Source organism: Mesoplodon mirus (assembly GCF_964341445.2).
Source record: "Mesoplodon mirus genome assembly, chromosome: 18".
NCBI lineage: Eukaryota > Metazoa > Chordata > Mammalia > Artiodactyla > Ziphiidae > Mesoplodon > Mesoplodon mirus.
This window is the reverse complement of record NC_138994.1, coordinates 5,762,615-5,789,077: the sequence shown is the minus strand read 5'-3', so window position 1 is coordinate 5,789,077 and position 26,463 is coordinate 5,762,615. Positions and strand designations below refer to the sequence as shown.

General features: G+C 38.5%; 1 protein-coding gene and 1 pseudogene across 2 annotated transcripts in view; one reads left to right on the top strand and one right to left on the bottom strand.

Annotated features, from left to right (window-relative positions):
* Positions 1-26,463, top strand: part of STAT5B (signal transducer and activator of transcription 5B) — a 63,427-nt gene that overhangs the window by 9,375 nt on the left and 27,589 nt on the right. The gene's annotated exons all lie outside the window — the stretch shown is intronic.
* Positions 21,229-26,272, bottom strand: LOC309793492 (3-hydroxyisobutyrate dehydrogenase, mitochondrial-like; annotated as a pseudogene). The gene has a single exon. The product of its transcript is annotated as a 3-hydroxyisobutyrate dehydrogenase, mitochondrial-like (transcript).

Sequence of the window (26,463 nt, the reverse complement as noted above, 5' to 3'; positions counted from 1 at the left end):
CCTGTTTTTGTTTTCAGTTAGTGTTTCCTTTTTAGGAGCAGAAAAACAAGTAGTTTGTGATGTTTATGTTAAATATTTGGCATGATATACTTTTTTGGTATGATTATATGATATCTTTTTTTGATGAATGGTATTAAAATCATTTAAGTTGTATTTAATGTTTTCAGAGTTAAAATAACTTGAAGATTGAGTTATTTCCTATATTTGGTGGAATGTTTCATATTTTTATATATAAGCTGATGGAGAATTATACTGTTTATAAATATAATAAAGAAATTATATTATTTTACTTGTGTATGTGCTCTGCTAGGTTACCATTCATTTCATATTGAAGGTGTTTGTTTTTTTCAACTTATGAAAAAAAAATGGTCTCATTTAACTTCTTGCAACCCTGAACATTGTTATTATTTCAATATATTTTCTGCATTTGCTTTATTTATTTATTTATTTATTTATTTTTGGCTGCGTTGGGCCTTCGTTGCTTCATGTGGGCTTTCTCTAGTTTCCGCGAGCTGGGGCTACTCTTCATTGTGGTACGCAGGCTTCTCATTGCGATGGCTTCTCCTGTTGCATAGCATGGGCTCTAGGCACGCAGGCTTCAATAGTTGTGGCATGCAGACTCAGCAGTTGTGGCGCATGGGCTTAGCTGTTCTGCGGCACGTGCGATCTTCCCAGACCAGGGATCAAACCCGTATCCCCTGCATTGGCAAGTGGATTCTTAACCACTGAGCCACCAGGGAAGTCCCTCCACATTTGCTTTTATACTGCTTTCTCGCTCATGATGATACCTACAAAGGTTGCTAGGTTTATAGATTTCTTTTTCTTGTAATTCCATTAGTCATGCTTAATGACTTCTCTGTTTATTATGACATTCATTTGGGAATATCTGGTAAAGTAAATCTCTGGTGAAAGACACTTTCTTTTGGGTATGTGTCATTGCTAATACAAGAGACTGTGTTTTGCCTTAATTAAATTCAAATTAAATAGTTTCTTCGTAACTAAATCTAGTTTTAAAAGCACTTTAACATTTTAAGGAGTTTAAGGAAGAAAAATGAAAATAAATTACAAGTTGATGTTTTAGGAGAATTGTGGTACATAGCTCTGTAGGTCTTATTACTTTGCAACAAATAAAATTACAATCTTAAAAAAATATGTATTTTTGAGCCCAGCAGAACACCTACATATTTTATGTAAAACTCAACTCAGCAAAAGTCTACCTTAACTTAGATTGTGCCTTGTAATTTATTGTAATGGAATTTCCTATAACAGAATTTTATTTTAAGTCAGTTTTGGGAATACTGAGACATAAGAGAGATCGTATAGTACCTTTTGGTGTTTTTTAATCCTAAATCCATAAGTAGTTAATTCCAATTCATGAAGATAATAATAATAATTATTATTATTTTATTTATTTATTTTTTAAATAGAAGTTTTTATTTTATCTTTTTGGCCGAGTGGCATGTGGAATCTCAGTTCCCTGACCAGGGATTGAACCCATGCCCCCTGCAGTGGAAGCTCAGAGTCTTAACCATTGGACCACCAAGGAAGTCTGATGATGATTATTTTTTGAAGATAATTATTTTTGTGTATTAAAGATAAAACTATAAACGTATATTGCCCAATATGCCTTCATAAATAAATCCTGTTGATTTTATTATTCTTTTTTGTTTATCACTTCTTACCTCCTCTGCCTCCTGAAAATGTCATAATCTCATTTAATCCAAAATTATGTTTTCTTTTGGTTTCAGTTCATTTATAGTTGCTGATTTTCCCTGTAATCTATTTTATCACTGTGATATTATTGTGACCAGTTAGAATAATCCCCTTCTTCCCTTATGTATCTGAATCATCTTCACCAAACCATGAGATAGTTTAGAAATTATATAAACTGGGACCTCAAATTTAGCATTACATATTTCACAATATGGCATCAGTAAATTATAGAATATTTTAAAATTAATATGTGAAATGATTTATGGCTTTCTTCATTTAGAACTAGTTACTTGATAGTGTTCTATCTAGCCTTTATTTGATTTTGAGAACTTTGCTGTCCTCACAAAGGTAAGTCTTTTTCTAAGTCCATAAATCTTAAAATTATCTCAGTAAAGGAGCTCAAATGTATGTAAGATTCAAATGACTGTAAAAAATGATTACTTCTCTTAAAAGTTAACATTATAATTTCGTTTGAAGCTTTTTGTTTCTTAGCTGCTAGAGGGCTTTTGGGGATTTTGAGCCTGTGTGTGTGTGTGTGTGTGTGTGTGTGTGTGTGTGTGTTGTTTAAAAATACTTCCAAAGTGAGTAAAGAAATTTATTCCAAAATTTTACGGTAATTGGGCTACCAGTCAAGGTAAGACTTAGTAAATACTAAGTAAATATTTACTGACTAGTGAGCTAATGCGCTTTTTAAGGCAGTTAGACAACAACTTGACCCATTAAATTATATACACCAGTGGTTCTTAACCATTTGTGGACTAAGAGACCTTTTGAGGCACTAATTAAACCATTGACTCTCTTCCCAGTAAAATATGCATACACATAAAAATCTGCATACATTTCAAGAGGTTCGTGGACTCAGGTTACAGACCTCTACTGTGAACAACCATCTCTCTGTTAACACAGATAATGGAGATGAGGGAGTATGGAGAAGATATAACAAATAATCCAAATGTACTGTTAAAACAAACCTCTTATTTTGTTATCTGGGGACTCAGAAGGGGCTTGTTTCCCCAGGGAACTAATAAATACCAATTTACTTCAACATTCTTAAGGTGTGTATTCCATTGTATAACCCTACTGTAGTTTAGTTAATCCATTAATAATTGATAATTGTTTCCAGCTTTTCACTTCTGTAAATAGCACGGTAGTACAGATCCTTAGGCTGAGTGGATTTTTTTCACATTTACCAGACCATCTCCTTAATATTAAGTTGTAGAAGTGGAGTTGCTGAGTCATTTCCATAGATAGTGCCAAACTGCCCTCCAAAAAGACTATCCCAGTCTACATGCCCACCAATAACTAGTGCATGAAGGGAATGGCCATTTTCCCACATCTGCCATTACTAAGTGTTGACAACCTTTCTATCTTTGCTAGTCTCTCATATTTGTTTGTGTTTCTTTGATTTCTAGCAGTGCTTCACAAGTTTGCTGGCCATTTTGTTTCCTCTTTGTGATTTGCCTCTTTATATAATTGGCCTGTTTTTTTTATTACATATGCTTGAGTTTTCCTCAGAGATCTTTCTGTCTTACATATTACAAGTAATTTTCTCCATTTTTTTTCTTTTTTTGACTTGCAACTTAGTATACTATTTTTTTGCAGTACAAAAATGTTAAATTCTTATGTAATCTAATTTAATAATCTTTTTTTCTCTGATCTGGCTATTAAGACATACTTACAAAAATCATACCCACCAAAGATTATAAAATTTTCATTTGCATTTTCTTTGAGAATGTTTTATGGTTCTAATTTTTTTTTCATTGTCTCTCAATCCATCTAGCATCTGTTACTGTGTAAGAAGTGAGGTGGGAATGTAGCTTTATTAGTTTTCCTGAAAATAACAATATTATTTATTGATCACTCACTGTGTGCCAGCACTGAGCTAACTGTTTCACAGGTATTAACAGTTTCAACCTAAATCAATTTCAAGTGGCTCGCCAGTTATCCCCAACAAATCCACCACTTCCCACCAGCTCCCTCTTTTCCCCATTGATAGGAAAGTCCATCTTAATGTATTCTAAGTCCTCATATATGTTCAGATCTGCTTCTTGTCTGTCCTTTTCCATAGATCAGCATGGCTCTGAATATACCACGTTGTTTATTTGGATCACTAAAATTTTTTCAGAGAATAAATCAGAGAGGTGAGAATTCACATGGACTTCCTTTGAAATACGCACTGGGATAGGATCTTAATATGACTCAAAATGAATTTCACATTCTTTGAACAGATGGTGGATAATCACCGGTAGTTACATTAAAGAATCACTAGAGGGCTTCCCTGGTGGCGCAGTGGTTGAGAGTCTGCCTGCCGGTGCAGGGGACACGGGTTCGTGCCCCGGTCCGGGAAGATCCCATATGCCGCGGAGCGGCTGGGCCCGTGAGCCACGGCCGCTGAGCCTGCGCGTCCGGAGCCTGCGCTCCGCAACGGGAGAGGCCACAACAGTGAGAGGCCCGCGTACCGCAAAAAAAAAAAAGAATCACTAGATTTAGTCTTCTTAAACATAGCTTTCTATAGAGATTATGTAACAGAATAGTAATTTTTAAAAACAATAAGATATACACTTTCATCTCAAATAGTGTAATTTCATTCTGACATTTCAGTAAGTGTAGTAAAACTATATATTTTAAGTTTTTTAATTTAAAAGCTTAGAATTGCTTTCAATATTTTTTCTTCTAAGCAAAGCATAGAAGGAAAGTTATAATTGTTACAGATAAGACACATATGAACTAGAAGACTATAAGAGTTATATAGGAATATGTGAAATATTTATGTTATAGACAAGCAGCTTGTCCAGTATAAATATAAATGTAATTTTCTAGAAGTAACCTTTAAAAAAAGTAAAAAGAAACAGGTGAAATCAATTTTAATAATATATTTTCTTTAACCCAGTATATCCAAAATATTACCATTTCAACATGTAATCAATATATAAACTTAGGAAATATTTTACATTCCTTTTTTGCTACTGAGTCTTCAAAATCTGGTGTGTGTTTTACACACACAGCATATCAATTTAGATGCAAAATTTTTACCAGAAATACATGAAGTGTTCAGTTTTCATAATACTTTTAGTTGATAAAGTAGATTCACATACCCAGGTTGTTCCAAACGTACTTGAAAGTTTTTCAATAACCAAATTGAGCATCAATTTTAAGTTTACATTTAAGTTGATTAAAATGAAATAAAAATTTAGTCACACTAGCCACATTTCAAGTGCCCAGTAATAGCACATGTGGCTTATAGCTATCCTATTGGACAGTGCAGTTACAGGGCTTCTAAAGAAGTAAAATAAAATACAGGCTGTCTCCTGCTTTTAACATCTAGTTTACATATAGCTCAAATACAGGTAGGATCTCTTGCCCTCTGGGAACTGCTCTACAAGAGATCAGAAGCTTTTCCTTACCTGAAAGAAGATGATACCCCTAAAGCTTCCCACCAGACCCCAATCCCAAAATGCACACAGATGTACACAGACGCCTCTTTTTTTTGGAAACTGCTGCACTGAGGCTGGTTGAAGCATTATCCACATCCTTGGAGGCCCTTTCTTTTGTTGGACGGAGAAGAGTTGTTAGTGCTTTGTAGGGGCTGGGATGGGCAGGACTAGAGGGATTACTTTGTTACTAATGGTATCCCTGACTAGACATTCTAACTTCTTTTCCTTCAGAAACAAAATTATAAAGGGTAATTAGGTTTTGTAGGATTGTAGATCAACTGGGATTTGGGGGCTGATGTAGGAATTTTTCATCTCTTTATAACTTTGTTTCTGTGGGACAATGTTGTGTGTCCCAAACAACAAATATGCAAATGCATTTTGGATTATGATTCCATTTGTAAGGTGACCAGGAAGAAGGTGCTGGGAAGAGGTTGGCAGTTGCCTGTTGTTTTATTACAGAAGGTGCAGGCGTCTGAGTGTTGAACTTTGATGCGTCAGCCTAAATTGTCTCTTGTCACCTATACGACCTTGCTTACACCTCTGGAACTAAAACAACCCATAGTGTTTTAGGTATAACTGAACTATCAAAATCGCTTTTAGGCAGAGTTTTTTGTTACTTTGGGTTTTTTTTGGGGGGGTGGTGTATGTTGTTTTTGAAACTGAGTTTGCCTGAAAAAGAATCATATTCGTCTTTTGGTCTTAGCTACTATTCATTTTCATGTTGTACATAAAGTTGATGCTTGAAATTTGAGATCTAGTTACAGATGAAATGTTTCCTTTCAAAACAGATTTCCCCCCTAATGTTAGTTTAATCTTAGGAGATACTTTATGGAGGGGAGTAATATTTAGTTATCATCGTGGGGCGATGGTAACTCCACCTTTATGTGGAAGACTGAAACAACAGCTTCAGAAGGCCAACTCAACCCTCTGATCGTCAGGCCTTCCTACTTAGTTTATCTTTTTAAAAAAATTTATTTATTTGGCTGTGCCGGGTCTTAGTTGCGTCATACAAGATCTTCGTTGCTGCATGCATGATATTTTTAGTTGCGGCATGCAGGCTCCTTTAGTTGCAGCATGTGGGATCTAGTTCCCTGACCAGGGATCGAACCTGGGCCCCCTGCATTGGGAGCGCAGAGTCTTAACCATTAGACCACCATAAACTACTTAGTTTATCTTAAATGTCTTTTTAGATCCCTGGTTCTAGAAGGAACCTTTGAAGAAATGGATAGAACTTCTGCGCTGCTTTGAATATTGGCAGACATCTAAGCCAAATGCAGTTGGCTTTTTAATGTTAAATAAAGCACTTAGTAGCTTTTACTCCCAGGTAGCCTTTAGGAGCCCCTTTATTTTAATATGGTGTCCAAAGTAGGTTAATTGTAACTTAACACATCCTGGTATAGTTTACTGATTGTAAATTACTCCTCAATAAAATTGAGAATTATTTCCATAAAGGAAAAGTTCCTTTTTTCTCAAATATAATATGACAGCCTATTTTAGAATATTTAAAATATTTCCTTAAAGGTGAAAATTTAAGAGCGTATATAAAAACTGTTGTGCTCCAAGGGAAAATCTGACTCTTTTGTTTTAAAATTCATTATATTCATTACATTAAACAAAAGATTGTTGTGTTGAGTTGAGTAACAGTCAAGTATTTCAAAATATTTTTGTTATACCTAGGTTTTCACTGTGATGGTATTTATTTTAGTAGAATTTGGCATATATTTTATTCCATTGGAAAAAGAAGAAACTAAACATTTGCAAGCCATCTGCCACCTTGTGCTGCTATGCATTGGTGGGGAGAAACCTGAGTCCTATTATAAATTTTAAACTCTATCCTCTATATTTTTAGTACCTTGTGGAAATTGAATCTGCAAATCATCTCTGAGAGAGAAATGATTTGATTTGATTGTGACAAGCATGAAAGTTATCCTCTATATAAAATTATGTCTCCTGGGAAAAAGCTGGGCTAATACCGCACTGAAATGACCTTAACGGTGGAATCCTTGATTAGACCCGCATTGTTTTGCACGTACTATAGCTCCATAAAGATGATCAACTTCCATCAGGGATGAACAGATGTCCTGGCTTTATCAGAAATTGCTTTCACATTGCCAAGCCTTTCACAAAAGCCAGTCATCACCCTTGTTAGTCTGATTTTGTTGAGATGCTCTTAAAACTTTTTTCCAAATATTGGTTTGAATGCACAGACTTTGCTGTTCACTTGTAAGATTCTATGTTAGTCAGGTATGGTGTCCTTCTCCCCCAACAGGAAAAAAAAAATTAAAAGCAAAAATAGAAAGTATAGCATAGTCTGTATTTATTTAAACTTTCAAGTATTTCATATCAGGTACTAGCATCTAAGTTCCATAAAAGGCATATCTGTTTTGTTCACTGCTATATCCTCAGGAGTTAGAACAGAACCTGGCATATAACAGGTCCTCAACAAGTATTTGTTAAATAAATACGTATTGTTTCTATGAGTGGGTCGATGCACTTACTTTTGTTTATGGCAGAAGATCCTCATCTCTGATAATAAAGATTGGTTGATGTTGAAGATACCTTAATTCCATCTGTTCCCCTTTAATCTTAACATAGAGGGTGTCTCCAGAGACCACTTCAACCCTCAGTAGGGCTGAAAGTCTACCTTTTACTGTGGAAGAAAGAAAAGAGAGGGGAAAACCAACTCTCTTTGTTTCCTTTGGATTTCGAAGTTAAGGATGGAAGAAATTTGAGTTTACTAGGCAGGAACTGGCTTTTTTTCCCCATTTAAAAAAATTGTGTTTGTGTTACCATTTTAACCATTTTAAAGTGTACAGTTCAGTGACATTACTTAATGTCATCCCACATCGAAATGGTACCTGTTAAACAATAACTCCCCATCCCCACTCTCCCCCAGACTCTGGTTACCACCATTCTACTTTCTCTTTCTATAAGTTTGACTACTCTAGGTACTTCATATAAGTGGAATCATATAATATTTGGCCCTTTGTTTCTGGCTTATTCTTTTTTTAAAAAATTTTATTATTATTTATTTTATTTATTTATCTTTGGCTGCGTTGGGTCTTTGTTGCTGCGCTCGGGCTTTCTCTAGTTACGGTGAGCGGGGACCACTCCTCGTTGCGGTCGCGGGCCTCTCATTGCAGTGGCCTCTCCTGTTGCAACTCTAGGCGCCCAGGCTTCAGGAGTTGTGGCTCACGTCTCCGGAGCACAGGCTCAGTAGCTGTGGCGCACAGGCCCAGCTGGCTGCTCTGCAGCAGACGGACTCTCAACTGCTGCGCCACCAGGGAAGCCCCTTTTTTTTTTTTTTTTTTTAATATGACCCCTTTGCTTGGAGACTTGGCAATTTTTCTTTCCCCCATTTTTTTTAGTTTTTCCTTTTGTACCTACATCTAGCAAGTGATTCATACACAGTAAGTGTCCAAAGACAAGTTAATTCAGCAGCTTGTTGCATTCCACTAGGGGGTTATTAAAGCTTTGAAAATGTGATTCCTAATCTGTATGTCTGTAGGCTTATCTCCTCCAAGTCTTGCTGATAAACCTGCACTGACAATAATATCAGAGATTAATCTTTCTCCATGTTTCATAAAGCAAATTGTTCTCCTTCTTATAGCCTGATTATGAACTGGAAAATTACTGGTACATTGTTGTAATTGTTTATACAGGCATGAAGACAAACTCTACACAAGGACAATAGCTACGTGAAAGGTTTTGATTGCAGCTTCATTAGGAAATTACATGCTCCTACTCATTTCTTTTCTCTCTTTTTCTATTCTCATTATATCTTCCTCCCTCCCTCTCTCCATCCCTTTCCTTCCCTTCTAGTCTGTCATCCCTCCTTCCATCTCCTTCTTCCTTTCTTTTTTTCTTTCTTTTTCATTCTCATTTTCCTGAGTAGTTGCTACAGAGACAACCTGAACCTAGGGTCCAAATATAAGTAAAATAGTTGTAGCTCTCTATCAGTCTACTTGGTGGGACGGGGAAAAAGAGAGTAAGAGAACTAAATCTTTATTAAAAGATGGAAACTAACTTGTTGAGGAAAAAGAAATATGCTGGGAGATCTAATTGGTAAAGAAGCAAAGAGGAAGAGAGAGGGAGCACCTTGAAGGATGATTTAAAAAGTAACCTGTGCAGGGCTTCCCTGGTGGCGCAGTGGTTGAGAGTCCTCCTGGGACTCTCAAAAAAGTAATTTGTGCAGTTGAAATTTCAAGCAGAATCGTAATCCATGGACTATTTTAGAGCCTCTCAAACAAAACATTGAACATAGGGTTGGTTCTCCCACGGTATCCCCTGCTCATTTGCACTGGGCAGATCATTTCTGCCTTCCCTGATTCCATTTCTCAACCTGTAAAATGGAGGGTCAACAATTAGATTCAGAATCATAAGACTTTGAGCCAAAGCCATGAGAATACGAAAGGTACTTTTTTTTTTTTTTTTTTTTTTGCGGTACGCGGGCCTCTCACTGTTGTGGCCTCTCCCGTTGCGGAGCACAGGCTCCGGACGCGCAGGCTCAGCGGCCATGGCTCACGGGCCCAGCCGCTCCGCGGTATATGTGGGATCTTCCCGGACTGGGGCACGAACCCGTGTCCCCTGTATCGGCAGACGGACTCTCAACCACTGCGCCACCAGGGAAGCCCCACGAAAGGTACTTTTTAAATTCAGTTTTTATGATGTCTATAAATGCAGGTGTTAGTATGCCAGAGACAGAAGTTTTTTGGGTTTTTTTTTTTTTGTAAATTTTTAAAACATCTTTATTGGAGTATAATTGCTTTACAATGTTGTGTTAGTTTCTGCTGTATAACAGAATGAATCAGCTATATGCACACGTATATCCCCATATCCCCTCCCTCTTGCGTCTCCCTCCCACCCTCCTTATCCCACCCTTTTAGGTGGTCGCAAAGCACCGAGCTGATCTCCCTGTGGTATGCAGCTGCTTCCCACTAGCTATCTATTTTATATTTGGTAGTGTATCTATGTCAATGTTACTCTCTCACTTCGTCCCAGCTTACCTTTCCCCCTCCCCGTGTCTTCAAGTCCATTCTCTATGTCTGTGTCTTTGTTCCTGTCCTGCCCCTAGGTTCATCAGAACCATTTTTTTTTTTTAGATTCCATATATATGTATTAGCATACGGTATTTGTCTTTCTCTTTCTGACTTACTTCATTCTGTATGACAGAGTCTAGGTCCATCCACCTCACTACAAATAACTCAATTTCGTTTCCTTTTATGGCTGAGCAATATTCCATTGTATATATGTGCCACATCTTCTTTATCCATTCATCTGTCAGTGGACACTTAGGTTGCTTCCACGTCCTGGCTATTGTAAATAGTGCTGCAATGAATATCGTGGTACATGACTCTTTTTGAATCATGGTTTTCTCAGGGTATGTGCCCAGTAGTGGGATTGCTGGGTCATATGGTAGTTCTATTTTTAGTTTTTTAAGGAACCTCCATACTGTTCTCTATAGTGGCTGTATCAGTTTACATTCCCACCAACAGTGCAAGAGGGTTCCCTTTTCTCCACACCCTCTTCAGCATTTATTGTTTATAGATTTTTTGATGATGGCCATTCTGACTGGTGTGAGGTGATACCTCATTGTAGTTTTGATTCGCATTTCTCTAATGATTGGTGGTGTTGAGCATCCTTTCATGTGTTTGTTGGCAATCTGTATATCTTTTTTGGAGAAATGTCTATTTAGGTCTTCTACCCATTTTTGGATTGGGTTGTTTGTTTTTTTGATATTGAGCTGCATGAGCTGCTTGTATATTTTGGAGATTAATCTTTTGTCCGTTGCTTTGTTTACAAATATTTTCTCCCATTCTGAGGGTTGTCTTTTGAGACAGAAGTATTGACAATGAAAAATTATCCAAAGCCAAGATTGGCTCCTGTTGGAGAGGTGGAAATGGTTGTGATGGAATTCAAGTAACCTCAGGACCCTGGGATTTCTGAATTTCAGAACATTAGGAGAATCTTCCAGTCCTTCCTGCTTAAATATGAATGGACATAGATTGCCATTACTGCCTTGCCCCACTTCTCCCAGATTTAGATCACCGGTATTTATAAAGCTTACCAGTCACAGATAGATTCTTGCATTTCCCATTCCTTGCCATAGGGTCCTCTTTCAGTTCCATATGCTTTTATTGGCACTTACTTTGATTTTCTTTACAGCAGCAGCTGCTAATTAGTGACAGCTTTCGAGTGAGCAGCTTGTCATTTTTGGCAGGGGTAGGGGCCATCCATAGCAATTCAAGGCTATATTTTCATTTGCTAAATTTACTTTGCTACATGGAAATACATCTTGAATTAAAAAATAGTCTGTAGTCAAAGGTGGTTATATATGCTGAAATGTCTTCCTGAGTTGGCATTTGGTCCTGTAGTTGAAGAACTCTCAGGAGATAAAACATAGGTTCAATGTCTATCAGACCGATGCCATTAGTCCTGAGTCATCCTTCTAACGTTAATCAACATTCTGGATGTAGAAACTCATCGTCTTGTTTTGGCACAATAGTAAATCACTCTGGATTGTATTTGGTAGTATGCATGGTAACCGGAGGAGTGAATCGTTGGTATACGTTGTGCTTCCCGTTTATACTCAACTTCTTTCTTGAGACATAATTAAGGGAAAGAAACAGTTTAGTTTGCATAAAGAAGATGCTTTCTTTGGAATTTCAGCTCATATCAGCATCATCACATGTCATGTAATTCTCCTCTTTGAAATTGCTGCAAGGAGGTGTCAGCTCTGTTTTACAAACTTGTCACGATGTTTATGGAGCGGTACAGCTTGCAGTTTGTATTTACCTTGATTAGCACCAATGATGAGTCAAAACCTCCGTCACAGTTTCTATAAAGTGTGATTCAGTACCATTATTCCTGTAATAAGATTCAAGTTAATGACCTCCGCAGTGTTAAAAATAACATCTTGAAGGAAATAACTGTCCTACCATTCATTTCCCCCAATTTAGGTTCTTTTTGTAACATGGAGGTCTACCAAAATTATATTTAACACACAGTTATTGACTAGCTACCATGTACCTATGCTGAGGAAATCAAAACGAATGAGACGTGGTTCCTTCCCTGGTACAACTTCCAGTCTAGTAGTTGAGCAACAGCTAAATCAGAAATGCTTTGGTTCTTACGCCCAGAACGGAGGATAAATTCTAATTCTAGAGAGGTAAAGAATTCCATCTTTTTAAAAATTGGATGATCAAGATGATAAAAGACATAGGATACAGGTATTGTGTTGATGGATTTTTTTAGCTAAATGTTTTAAAGATTGTATGAGGCACCTTTCATAGGAGCACGGAATTGCTAGGTGTCCCTGCCTCAGATTTCCCCATGACATATTGGACAACACTTAAATTCAGACGTCGTCTTCCCCATCAGAGTACCTCTCAGTGGCATGGCTTGGTAAACCCCAATGATCTCCTAACAGTCAACTAATATTTAATGGGCACTGTGCACAGTAACGTAGTTATTTCTACATTTGTCATATTAGTGTTAGTCAATTATCACAGGAATTTATCATTTACATCTTCTCTCTAACTTCATAATCACATCAGCATCAGGTAACTTGATGTTTAGTTATTGGTATCATGTGAACAGTTATCAAGATAACTGACTTCAGTATCTTTTACTATCCTATCTTACCCACTAGAATAGTTCACAAGTTGTTTTCACATTTGTATTAGTGATATTGTCCCTTTAATGAGAAATGTTTTCTGCCAGCAGAAAACCTGAGTTTAGAATGATCTCTGATAAATATTGGTGATAGATAATAATGTATCTGATGGAAACCCAGTAAGGAATTTGGGAACAAATACAGCAAACGTAACCACTCCCTTCTCATAGGAAGTGTCACAGTGTTAATTCTGAACACAAGTGGTCAGGATCTAGGTTTGGGCCTCACTGGAAAATCACCCACCCCCAGAATGATTCTCGTTTTTCTCCTCCCACTCCCTTTTATAATCTAAAGCTTTTAGCTGATTTCTGATGGATGGAGAAGAGTGAAGGTGAATCACCAAACCCCTAATATGGCTTCCTTTGGTTGTGTTTGAAGGTTTGTCATCTTGATGTTCTCTGACCTTTAGGGAAGGGTGTCCCATTTAAAACATTTTTGGATTGTCAAATAATTTTTGGTATGTGTGAGTTGCACTTTGTTAATTTACTTTGTAGCTTTTATTATAAAGCAGTCTTAAAACCACAGGTCTCATGGTCAGGAAAAACTCATTTGGTTAGGTGAGGCTTTTAATAAATAAAGCACGGGGGTTGAGAGTATGAGTGCTGGAAATGGGCAGCCTGGTGCTAATCCCAGCTCCTTCACTTACTTGCCACAGGACTTTGGGCAAATTTTCTGACTCTTAAGCCTGCTTCCTCTTATACAGACTGGGGATAACAATCCTACGGCCTCACAGCGTTGTCATGAGGATTAAATGAAGGCACATAGAACATGCAGGCAACAGTCCATGGCGTAGTAAGACTTCCTTGGGCTTCCCTGGTGGCGCAGTGGTTGAGAGTCCGCCTGCCGATGCAGGGGACACGGGTTCGTGCCCCGGTCCGGGAAGATCCCACGTGCCGCGGAGCGGCTGGGCCCGTGAGCCATGGCCGCTGAGCCTGCGCGTCCGGAGCCTGTGCTCCGCCACGGGAGAGGCCACAGCAGTGAGAGGCCCGCGTACCGCAAAAGAAAAAAAAAAAAAAAAAAAAAAAGAGTTCCTTACATGTTTATTGTGACTTCCTGTTACTATTGTTACCATCACTACGGCCGCTACTACTCCCGTTTTCTCCTTTCCCATGCTAATTCCTTTGCTGTTATTTAACATTTGGTGATTAAGTATAGGAAAGGCTTAGAAATTTAATAGTTTGTTTTGTTTCCAACATGAAACAGTTTCTGGTGTGGGTAGCAGTAGTTAATTTAGCACAGATAAGAAACTAATAAGTTTTTCCTTGAAACCCAAACTGTCTTCATTTCAAAGGAGGCATTCTCAGAGTGGGGTTACATACCCTCCATCATCAAAGCCTAGAATCTTTACAAGACTTTGTCTCACAAAAAGCCTTGTGTCTCTGTTGCCACCACAACCTGAAACTAACGAGTTAGAAACCACATAGAGCCCTATGACATGCTTGTAGGAGCCCTTCTGAAGGACCCATCACATTTTCTTGTAAGTTGCACGTAGATAGCTAAGCCAGGAACCGATCTGGTTGAGGAAACACAAAGTTTTTGTTTTTCCTTCCCTCTCCACTTTTAAACTCAAAAGATCTGATTTTGTTGCCTCTGGGAAGATTAAATGCATAGATGCTCACTTAATTTAAAGAAGTCTACGTGAGAATGCGGTGTTGTTTCCTTGGGGGTTAGGGGTCTTCAGTATTGTTCCACAACTATTCAGGGTTACTACCTAAAGAAGATTTAAAATCATATTTTCTGTCTTCTTGCCCTTTTTGTTATTAGTCGTACAGTCTTTAAACCATGTCTAATCTAAGAAAATATATATCCCTTGTATATGTGCTTTTACTGATTGTCAGCATTGAACCTGACCAGTGCCTTAGCATGTTGGACAGGTGATTTGACTTTAGTTTGAGAAGAAGAAAGCTAAAGATTTATTTTTAGATCAGTCAACTAGGGACCTTATATGTTGCCTTATTTATTATAGCCAAAATGCCACTTTATTTTTAGGTGGAGACTTCTGGAGCAGTAGTATAAAGTCTAGGATGGTTCCAATCCTGTCCTTTTCCTCACGTTTAAGTCCACATTAAATCCGGTAGTTCTTAGGAGTTCCACTGCTGTTTAAAGAGTGTAGCTCCATGTGATCTTATTGTCTTTAATTTAGTCAAGTGAGACACTACATTACATAGGTTCTGGGTCTCACATTTGCTTTGTTTTTCTTTGGAGCTTTACTGGAAACCAAATGCTATTGCGTTCTAGCTACAGAAGCAGGAGGGGAAGTTGGCAAGAATTAACTGCTTTCTGTTTGGTCTGTCTGTGGCAGCTGACCTTTTGGAAGGAAATCGCTGCTCTTTGCTTCTTCCTGTAACAGTGCAGCCTGTGAAAGAACGTATACACAGAAGGGTTCTGTCGTTATCCTGGCTGGTGTCTTGGGGCATAAGCTGTTAGTTAAGAGGTGGGAGTCTTTCAATGCAGTGTGTTGTAGGAACATGTACTCAAGTTCACGGAGCTAAGTTGTGTGTAGATATCCCAGTAGATAGATAGTGAGAGAGTATCTGTTTCCAGAAAAAGTAGTTCGTTTTAGCAAAACTAATTGTGTTTTCTTGCCAAGTCCCAGTGTTAATGCTATGGACAATTACTTTGTGTGCAATTTTAATTAATCTTAATGTTGAATGTCCTAATATCAGTACTTCTTTTACTAGATCACCTTTTTTTTCCTGAGAGGCCAAACATTTTTATTTTCCAAGACATGAGCTCTTATTTAAATGTCATTTCATCTCAGAATTAGAATTAACTTCTTACCACACCTGCTACCCATTGTTGGACCCACCTCTTCTGCAGGAGTTGTTTTACTTAGATAGAGTGAGTATTATACCCCACACATTGGCATTTTCTTCAGAAAGCTACAGTTGGGCTTCCAAATTGGAATATCATCCAGTGAGCAGGCAAAGGAACTAGCTGATGAGCCATTTCTCTCTTAAAAGAAAAGATTTTAGTCTTCCATTATTTTAACCAAAACATATTTAGGTTCATTTCTTATTTTGTTTTTCAAAAGGATTTATATTCAAGTGTCTGTAAGCGAAAGTGAAGTTGATTATGATTATTGGTGAATGCAGAGAACACAGCTACCTGAAAAGGGGGCAAAATACTTCTGCATTTAGTTTGAGTTCAGTTTATAGACATGCTTTTCCAATGTATTATTGGTCTCTTTCCTAGATTTACTGTTAACAGTAAAGATTGTTGGGTGAGCGTTAGCGTTGATGTACATAAAATGTGTAGAGAGTAACCTTGGGAGAATTATCTAAAGTCTTTCCTTAGCAAGGTGGCCCTGTAGTGCTTCTTTTCTGTTCTTGGAACCTGGCCTGATTTGTTCAACCTTCCTGAGAGTACAAACCTTGCTTTGGCTTTAGGTATAAGTTCTGGCACAAAATAAGTTGATATCAACAAAACAGGAAGATTTCCCCCCAGTTCTGTTGGCCTTTGAGTAGGAGCAAAGTTAAGAACGGATGGCTAAGGCTTTCTGGGAGCCGATTTTGTAACTGTATCCTTCTAGAGGTCTTGAATTGTTACCCTTGAACTATCAAGGGCCTTCATCTAGGCCAGTTGTGTCCAGGTGTGTCATTAGGGGTAAGGGAAATACAGTTTTTAAAAAGGAATTCTTAAAAATAAATAAATAAATAAAATAAAAACAAAAAGGAATTCTTGCACTGCTGGGAGTGGTTTTCTGTGTATTTCATTCTATTTACTATCGGAACAAATTTGCAGGGACCGTTGCTTAGTCGTGTCAAAGATGAAAAAGAGCCAAACATGAATCTAATAAGTATGTATTATTTCTTGCCTTGAAATATGACTTTCTCAAATATTCTTTGTCTTTTCTATTTTTCTTGTTTTTTTCAGGAATCACAAGAAAACCTCCTAGATTCAAAGTCTACTCCCTCTGAGATCACTAATCTTCAACCTAGTCTAAGTTCTAGTTTACCCTTTTTTAATTTTTGGTATTCTGAACTTTTTGGTATGAACATTTTCAAACACTCACAAAATAAGAATAGTGTATAATGAATTTCCATAGATTCATCACTCAAGTTCAAAAATTAACAAAATTTTGTTAATCCTTTTTTATGTACTCCACATAAACACCTTTTTGTTTCTTCTGGACTTCAAGAAAATACTTCAAAATATATTTTTGTGCCACTTACTTTTATATTACTTCTAAAAGAAGGATTTATTAAACAAAAAAATAATATGAACAGTTATTGAGTGCAAGACATTGTAAAGGATTTAAATAAAATATAAATAGATGTCAAAATTACAAATTAATCTTAGCTATTAATAGTCTTGAACCACTACTTGAAAACACGTTGTTATGTACTTGAAGGTGATAGAATTGCATTTCTTTCTTTTTTAAAAAACATTTATAGTTTCTTTTATTTGTTTGTTTATTTATTTTGGCTGCGCCAGGTCTTAGTTGCAGCGCGCAGGATCTTTGTTGCCGGGTGTTTAGTTGCGGCATGCAGGATCTTTAGTTGTGGCATGCATGTGGGATCTAGTTCCCCGACCAGGGATCAAACCCGGGCCCTCTGCACTGGGAGCGCAGAGTCTTGCCCGCTGGACCACCAGGGAAGTCCCGAATTGCATTTCTTTTTAAAGAAATGTATAAGTATCTCATGCGCTACTTAAATCAAGACTACCTAATTTGTGCCATGAGCTGGATACTGTCATGATGGGAAATATTTCTTCCTATGTCTTTTGCATGTCCCTTTATGCTTTATTCCTGTGGAATAGTGAGCAGTGCCAATTGCCCATGGTTATTAAATTTATATTTCAGGTTTTACATTTTAAACAAAATTTAATAAATCAAAAAACGTTACAGAAAATTGTACTAAAACTCTTTCACCTAAATGTAACAGCTGTTTATAGTTCTCTCTGACCTTTCTCTGGTATGTGTCCTCTAGCATACATACTGTGTACACTTTTCATTTAATATTCCTTTATTTAAACTTTTAGAAAATATCTATGGCCTTATATTTCAACATAGCCTTTATATTTCATTTAATTATTGCACAGTATTCCATCAGATTACTATGTTACAGTTAAACCAGTCTCTTATTTTGGACATTTAGGTTATTTCTGGTTCCTCATTGTTGTGTTTAATACTGTCTAACTGTTGTTCCTAGGAGTTGACCTAGCGCTACGTGCTCTTCAAAGCAAAGTTTGCTAAGTGGAAATTTAATACTATAATTCTCAGTGATAAGAGGGAAGCTGTGAACTCTTAATGAGGAAAATAATAGCAGCGTGGGTAGCTTTGTTAATAAATTGCCTTTTAAACAAAACTTCAGAACAGAAGGGAAGGGATTATCTTTCATCTGAATGGTACAGAAACTCAGTATATTGTAATAGCTGAGGAATTTCTATTTTCCTGAACTGTGGGATTCGATCTTTTTAAGAGACACAGTCTAAGATGAGTTGGTCTTAACAGTATAAATGGGTACAGATATAAACCTTCATTAGAGGGACTTCCCTGGCGGTCCAGTGGTTAAGACTCCACGCGTCCGCTGCAGGGGACTCGGATTCGATCCCTGTTCAAGGAACTAATGTTGCATGCCGCGAGGCACGGCCTAAAAAATAAAAAAATTTAAAAATAAAAACCTTTCATTTGAAATTCTGAGGCTGACGTGGGGCTACATGGCAGCCTCAGATCATTTCTTACTTTTCTGTAATGCAGATGGTCATTGTTTGTGGGCTACAGTAAATGTTTTTTGTTCTCTGAAGGATGTTATTGATGTAGCTTCTTCCCAAGTGGGTAGTTCAAGTTGCTTAATAGATTTCAACACAGAGATAATGATAATGCACACGCATTCAAGCTGCGAGCCAGTATGTCATGAGGGAGACCTTCCCCCTCTCCCTCTCCCTCTCCCTTCCTTTTTCCCGAAGTAATATATAATGATTTTGCTGTGATGTAAAGATTTATGCCTGATTGTCTTCCCAGAATATTATCATCTCTACGTCGCCTGGCAAATTTTTCCTTGTTTGTTTCTTTGTGAGCCAAATACTTTTCTTCTTTCTGTTCGCTTCCCATCTGTTTAATAATCTGATTTTATTAGAGAATTGCCTTCCTGATGGCTTATAAAGTAGTGTTTAGAAATTTTTTTTTAAAGAGCAGATGGCTCCAGTGTTGACCTACTTCTAGATGGGATAGTTTTACTCTAACCTTACTTGATGTTAGGCCAATTTTAAAATGAGCAGAATCTGAATCCTTTATTGCTACTATTTAATATTTTTCTGTCCCTCCAAGTTCCTACTGCTAGGTAATCACCACCACTGAAGAGATGTATTGACAGTAAAGCAGAAAACACAACCAGAGAACTTGCTTCTTTTGTTCCATCCAAAGTCCTTTAGTCATTAAATGGTGCTGATATGATTAACAGTTTTGAATCCTGGTTCCTTGCCAGATCAGATTTCTTTTCAGATCAGAAGCATTGTTTACACATCTTCTGTTTCATCTGCCAACTAGCCCAAGCCTTTGCTCAAATCAGAGCCCCGCAATATTAGGTTTCTGATTCTAATTTCTTATTCATTTTCTTTCTTTAAGTTATGACATATAACAAACATGCAGAAAAGTACAAAACATAATATGACAAACGACCACCACAAGTCCTCAAGACAAAGGCAGCATGGTGCTGTGTAGAGTACAGACTGGGGCCAGGGTGCCCAGATCCAGCCCAGATGGTACCCCTCAGCAGTGTGGGACCTGGGACAAATATTTTACCCCCAAAAGAAACCCATCCCCATTAAAAGTCACTGCCCATCCCCTAGCCCTTGGCAGCCACCTGTCTGCTTTGTTTCTGTGGGTTTGCCTATGCCTGTTCTGGGAATCTCCTATAAATGGAATTTACAATATGTGGCCTTTTATATCTGGCTTCTTTCACGTAGCATCATGTTTCCAAGGTTTATCCATACTGTAGCATGTATCAGTACTTCCTGCCTTTTTTATGGCTAAATAATATTCCATTTAATCTATTTTATTTTTCCATTCATGTCCATGTTATCCATTCATCCGTTGATGGACATTTGGGTTGTTTCTACCTTTTGGCTATTATGAATAATACTGCTACGAACATTTGTGTACAGGTTTTTGTGGACATATATTTTCAATTCTCTTAAGCATATACCTAGGCATGGAACTGTTGGGTCATATAGTAACTCCATGTTTAACCTTTTGAAGAACCTTCAGATGGTTTTCCAAAATTGTTACACCATTTTACAATCCTGTTTAATTTGCTGAGCCTCAATTTCCTCATCTATAAAGTGGGAATAATAATAGGGCTACCTCGTAGGGTTTTTGTGAGGGTTAAATGGTAGACTCATAAAAGTACTCATTGTTATAAAATAATATAGCAAGTGTTCAGTAAATGATATTAAATGATAAATCTGGATGGTGGATACTAACACTAATAAATGTTATTTTAAATCAGTTTTCATTCTTATTTCTGGAACTTATTAGATGAATCAAAATATTTGTTGCTAATAATTCATACTTTAATTAGTTGGAGTCAGGTGCATCCTTGGAAAGAATAGGAAGAGGCTTAGCTCCTGGCTGCCAGAAGAGCACATCAGAATGGATGTGTTTTTTTGGAGTTTAGTATACTTATGGCAGCCTTGCTCTCCTTACACCACCTTTCACAATTCTTAATTCCCTCGTTCAGAGGTGAGGGAACAGTCTTCCCAGTGCCTTTCCACCAGCCTCCATCAGGTCTCACCTGTGGGAGTCCTGGTGCCAGTGAAATTGATTAAGAAGTGGGAATACCAGCTTTTAACAGGAAGGTAAAGTTTATGTGCAGGATATTGGTTAAGGAGAAAGATAGCAAGAGCTCCTTGTGGAAGACTGACTTTGGGAAGGTACTTAATTGAAGTGAGTTAAAATTGGAGGTGGGGAGGGCTTCCCTGGTGGCGCAGTGGTTGAGGGTCCGCCTGCCGATGCAGGGGACACGGGTTCGTGCCCCAGTCTGGGAGGATCCCGCATGCCGCAGAGCGGCTGGGCCCGTGAGCCATGGCCGCTGAGCCTGCGCGTCCGGAGCCTGTGCTCCGCAACGGGAGAGGCCACAGCAGTGAGAGGCCCGCGTACCGCAAAAAAAAAAAAAAAAAAAAATTGGAGGTGGGGAGAAGGAAGCCACCTTTGTAAGTTTAAGGTTGTAAAAGTTAGGGAATTCCCTGGTGGTCTGGTGGTTAGAACTCTGCACTCTAACTGCTGAGGGCCCGGCGTTCAGTCCCTGGTTGGGGAACTAAGATCCCACAAGCTGCACTGTGTGGCCAAAAAAAAAAAAAAAAAAAAAAAAAAATATATATATATATATATATATATATATTTATCAGCATAGAAATTTATTTGAATTCAAAATAATATGGTTATATTTAGGATAATGTAATAATTATCTAATGCACATATCATTGTAGGCTCTGAGACAGTTCTAAAGATGTCATTCTTTTGAAGTCAAAAAATATGTAATAAGAATGTACAAGGAAGCAAAAATATAAAAAATAAGTTTGCTGAGTATTGGGAGTTGTTACAAGAGGGGCACACCAAGGTAATGTAACAGAGTCCAAATCACACAGCATGCAGCAGGGAGTTCTCTTGCTTTATCAAGTCCTGGAAAATAAACCGGTAACCTCAGAATGCAAGAATACCACCACTGGGTTAACAGGACAAACTTTCTGAGGGACACAGGGAGTAATTCACTATACTTCCCCTTTCTCTAACTCCTTTCCTCGCACCGATTTCTTTTCTTTCCTCCAGGAGAGGTTTTATCCTGTGGAAAAAAATTTTGGTTTTATTTGTAAAGTGGAGTAAATAATATCCTGATTGAAATAGGCAATGTTTTAGCTGATAATGCTCAGGAATCAAACTTTTGAAAAAGGTCAGTCAGCTAGCTAGCAGAGACCCTCAGTGGCTTGCAGAAAAAAAAAATCAGATAATATGTGTTTGCTAAATAGATAAAAAGAATAAGCAGTTAAAAATGGGTGGAAAATCCCAGGGTTTATTGTGAACTGGACAAACCAAAGCAGACAGGTGACCTTTGATTAAGCCCATTTACTTGTGGAGTGAGCTATAAGAGGCTCCAAGATAGAGTTTGGTTCCCAACAGTGTCCACAGCCAAAGGGCAAACTCAGAACGTGTCCTCCTCTCATAGAAACTGGAACACGGATGAGAAGTCTCCTTTGGAGTAGCCATTCGCACGCATCATCCTGTAGATCTGATGGGCCTGACTGCCCAGAAGGATTGGGCTCTTCGTGCTGGTAACAGAGTCTTGTGGTAATCCCAGATCCTTAGCCATGAGTGTTGTTCCGAATCCACCCTGATAGTTATTAGCTGAGGGAACTCCATCCATCACCCCAGGTACAGGATTATAGGTGTCACCTGACCAACATCGTCCTGAGCTCATATTTAGGATTTTAGCCAAGAGTTTGGGTCAGGCCCTTACCTGATTCCCAGATTCATAGCTTCAGCAGTTCCAATCATACTAATAGCTAACAGCAAGTTGTTGCAGATCTTTGCAGCCTGCCCAGTCCCGGCGGCTCCACAAGGCACCACATGGGAGCCCACGCACCCCCAAAGCTCTTGGGCAGCAGCAAATTCTTCTTCGACTCCTCCCACCATAAACGTGAGGTTCCCAGACCGAGCAGCTCCCACACCACCAGAAACAGAGGCATCCATGAAAACTCCCATTTTCTCAACTTCTTGGGCCAATTCTTTCGAAACCATAGGATCAATAGTACTGGAATCTATTTATAGTGAGCCGTTCTTCACTTTTTTTAGAATTCCATTTGCTCCAGAATAAGCTTCTATTGCATTGATGCTGGTGGGCAACATTGTAATAATTCTGTCAGCTTTTTCAGCTACATCTGCCGGGGAAGACACTACCTGTTCACCTGCATCTAGAAACTCTTTGCATGCATCAGGGAACACATCATAAATAATGAGTGGATAGCCATGTTTCATGAGCTCTTTTGCCATTGGATTCCCCATGTTGCCTACTCCAATGAATCCAGCTGGGGTCTTAGAAGCCATTGACCTAGAACACACCGCTGCAAGGCTGGCCACTGCCAGTTGCTGCCGGCGGCTCCAGTACCGGAGGCGGCTCCACCGAGCCGTAAGGAGGCTGCCATGCTGTCCCCGCCCCTCCTCCCCACGGTGACCTCCACGGCTCCCAGCTCACCCACTGACTGCTAGGGTGCGTGGTGTGGCGGGCGGGATTGGCTGCAGCGTGGGGCCGCATGCGCCAAAAATATATATTCTTTAAGAAGTCAGAATAAGATTGAGCATTTACTATGAGCCAGGCACCATTTAAAGCATTTACCCATGTTAACTCATTCTTATAGCAACCCCCTGAGAGACATAAGAATTATTACTCCCATTTTACAAATAGGGCTTCCCTGGTGGCACAGTGGTTGGGAGTTCGCCTGCCGATGCAGAGGACGTGGGTTTGTGCCCCGGTCCGGGAAGATCCCACATGCCGCAGAGCGGCTAGGCCCGTGAGCCATGGCCGCTGAGCCTGCGCGTCCTTAGCCTATGCAACGCAACGGGAGAGGCCACAACAGTTAGAGGCAAGCGTACCACAAAAAAATAAATAAATAAAAATAAAAATCCATTTTACAAATAAAGAAACTGAGGCCCAGAGAGGTTTAAGAGGTTAAATATTTTGTAAAGCTCTGTTTAGGTGAGTTTGCCATTATCTCCAGAACTTGAACCCCATTTTAGAGTCTCTGGCAGTGGTGATGGGATGGAGAATAGGAATTATAAAATGCTCTAAATTACATACATGAATCCAGCAGACCAAATCCCTGTACACATTTGAAACCCCCTACTCCCACCGCAAGCTAGAATTCATTCTTGCAGGTGGCAGGTATGCTTTGGGAACCTTGTTGTCCTGTCCTCTGCATTTCCTCCTTGACAGGTTAACGATAGCATTACTTTAGCCACAACATTCTAGAAGTCTTCAGAGAGAGTGAGTTCTTTTTTTTTTTTTAACAAAGGTTTATATTTTACTTGTAAAAGGGAAAGCATCTAATACAAAGGTATTTATTATTGGGACAAAATGATCGTTAACTCTCACCCACTCATATCATTTATTTAACAGGTACTCATTTCTGCGGTTTTCAATAAGCCTGTAACATTATGAGCTATTAGACTTTGAAACCCTTTTTTTCCAATGCCTGAGGGTCTACTTTATTTGGGACTCCTAGGATATATCCAGATACATGAGGTCAATGTAGATACCTTCTGCTTTCAGAAAGTCCAAAGTTGTTTTGGGTTGTTAGGGATGCTTACGAACAGTAAGAATGCAACTAACAAAGCTCAAATAGTTCTCATCTTTGGCTAAAAATAAGATTGTGAATCCATTTCCCAGTCTTTAAAGAAGCCCCTGTGATGATTTACCAGAGAGACAAACCACTTCCCTTGTCAGAACATCACGCATTGAAGATGGAGGTGCCCGTAAATAAGCAGAAGAGAGCGTGTACTGAGAACAGACGCGCGTTCACTGCATGTGTGGGGCGGCTGGATGAGTACTAATGGGAAGGGACGGGGAGTCAGCAGCTACCAGGTGTAGGCTTTGCCTAATAATGTGTGTAGGACACGCGTGAAGTTTCGACGTGTATGAAGAAAAGCACTACTTAGATTCTAGGTTTTATTGATACAGTCGGTGGGGGGAAGTAGTTTTTTTCTAAACTGCATCTTTTAAATCGTTGCATGATAATCTCAGTAGGTCATCTCATATTCCATGTGAATATAACTCTTAGTGTAAAAGTCAAATAAAAATGATTCTGTACTGTTCAGTGTATTTTTATTTTACATTTTTGACCATGGGTAGGCAAAAACTACTTTCCAGCTCTATCAAAGCATTTTTTGTAGTGAAATTATACTGTATTTATCAAAATAAGATGGTTACCACCTTATATTTACCCGCTATTATCCTTCAAATGACATTTTAGAAAGTAACTATTATGGCATGTTCATACTTAGAACCATAAAAAATATTCTGAAAACTTCTAAGAGGTTAGCATTCTACTCTTTTATAAAAACTAAGAACTAATATAAAACTTGACAAAACAGTGTGACGTTTATATAATAACTCCTACCTATGTGGCATATCACCATAGTATTTCTTTCTTAAAACAATAATAGACTCCTGGAATTATGCTCAGACAGCAGAACATATGAAACATTTACCAAATATTTGGTGTGTATTTATTCACTCAGCCAATATTTAAGTATAAAGTTATACTTACATGGCATGCCACCATAATAGGTACTGGAGGTACAGTGGTGAATAAACGTGCTCCCTCACTTACTGTTCTTATTCAGTGGGGAAACAGACAAAAACAAATTAACAAAAACTAAAAGGGAAAATTACAAATTGTGGGCTTCCCTGGTGGCGCAGTGGTTAAGAATCCGCCTGCCAGTGCAGGGGACACAGTTTCAAGCCCCCCACATGCTGTGGAACAACTAAGCCCATGCACCACGACTACTGAGCCTGCTCTCTAGAACCCGTGAGCCACAACTACTGAGCCTATGTGCCACAACTACTGAGTCCATGTGCCACAACTACTGAAGCCCATGCTCTGCAACAAGAGAAGCCACCGCAATGAGAAGCCTGTGTACTGCAACAAAGAGTAGCCCCCGCTCGCTGCAACTAAAAAGAAAGCCCACACGTAGCAACGAAGACCCAATGCAGCCAAAAATTACTTAATTATTTTAAAATTATAAATTGTGCCATATGTGATTAAGGGACAGATAGACCATTGACTCACCCAAATTATATTATCATTTTCTTGACTTGGTATTTCATACTGATATCTTGTTCCATGATGACTTTGAAAAGAGCTAATGGATTTGACTAAATTGTGTATATACATTTATTTATGCAACAACAAAAAATTTACTGAATGCTTATGTGCGGAGCACCGTTTTAGGCCAAGAGAAAGAGCAAAAAACAAAATGAAGTCATTATGTTCGTGGTGATTTCACCCTAGTGGGAAGTCACTAAACAAATATGTGATAAATGTCAGGAAGTGATTAAATGATACCAAGAAAAATAAAGCAGACCAAGACGATAGGGAGTGAACAGAATACTATTGTATTTGGGTAGACTGAGGAGTCTCTTTGAAGATAAACATTTTCCTACAGTCTTCCCTCTGTCTCTTGGGTCAATTCGGTTAATGAATGCAGGATGCAAGATAATTTTTGTATCTGTTGGTATCATTTACATATTCTTTACGGGAGCTATGGCGAGGTCCTGCTTCTTTCCAATTCCTTACCACTAAAAGAGATTAATACTCCCTGAATTCTTTTCTTCATTCCTTGATCATTCTTGCCAAAGCACCTTCATCCATCCCATCCATCCCTTTACCTTTTGCCCAAAAAACATGCTTTCGTATCTCTTCCAGTTTTCCAAAACCTTGGGATATGATATGAGTCATTTGATTAGAAATTATATTGTATAATTAAATGTCTTCCACATATTTGATTGTAATGTGGGATTATTTCTGGAGAGAGCTCTTTTATCCCAGTCTTTCTCCTAGTAAACCCTCAGCCATGAAATTTGATGTCCTGGGTAATCTTACAGTGATCCCAGCCTTAATGCTCAAAAGCCGTAAATCGTACACTGC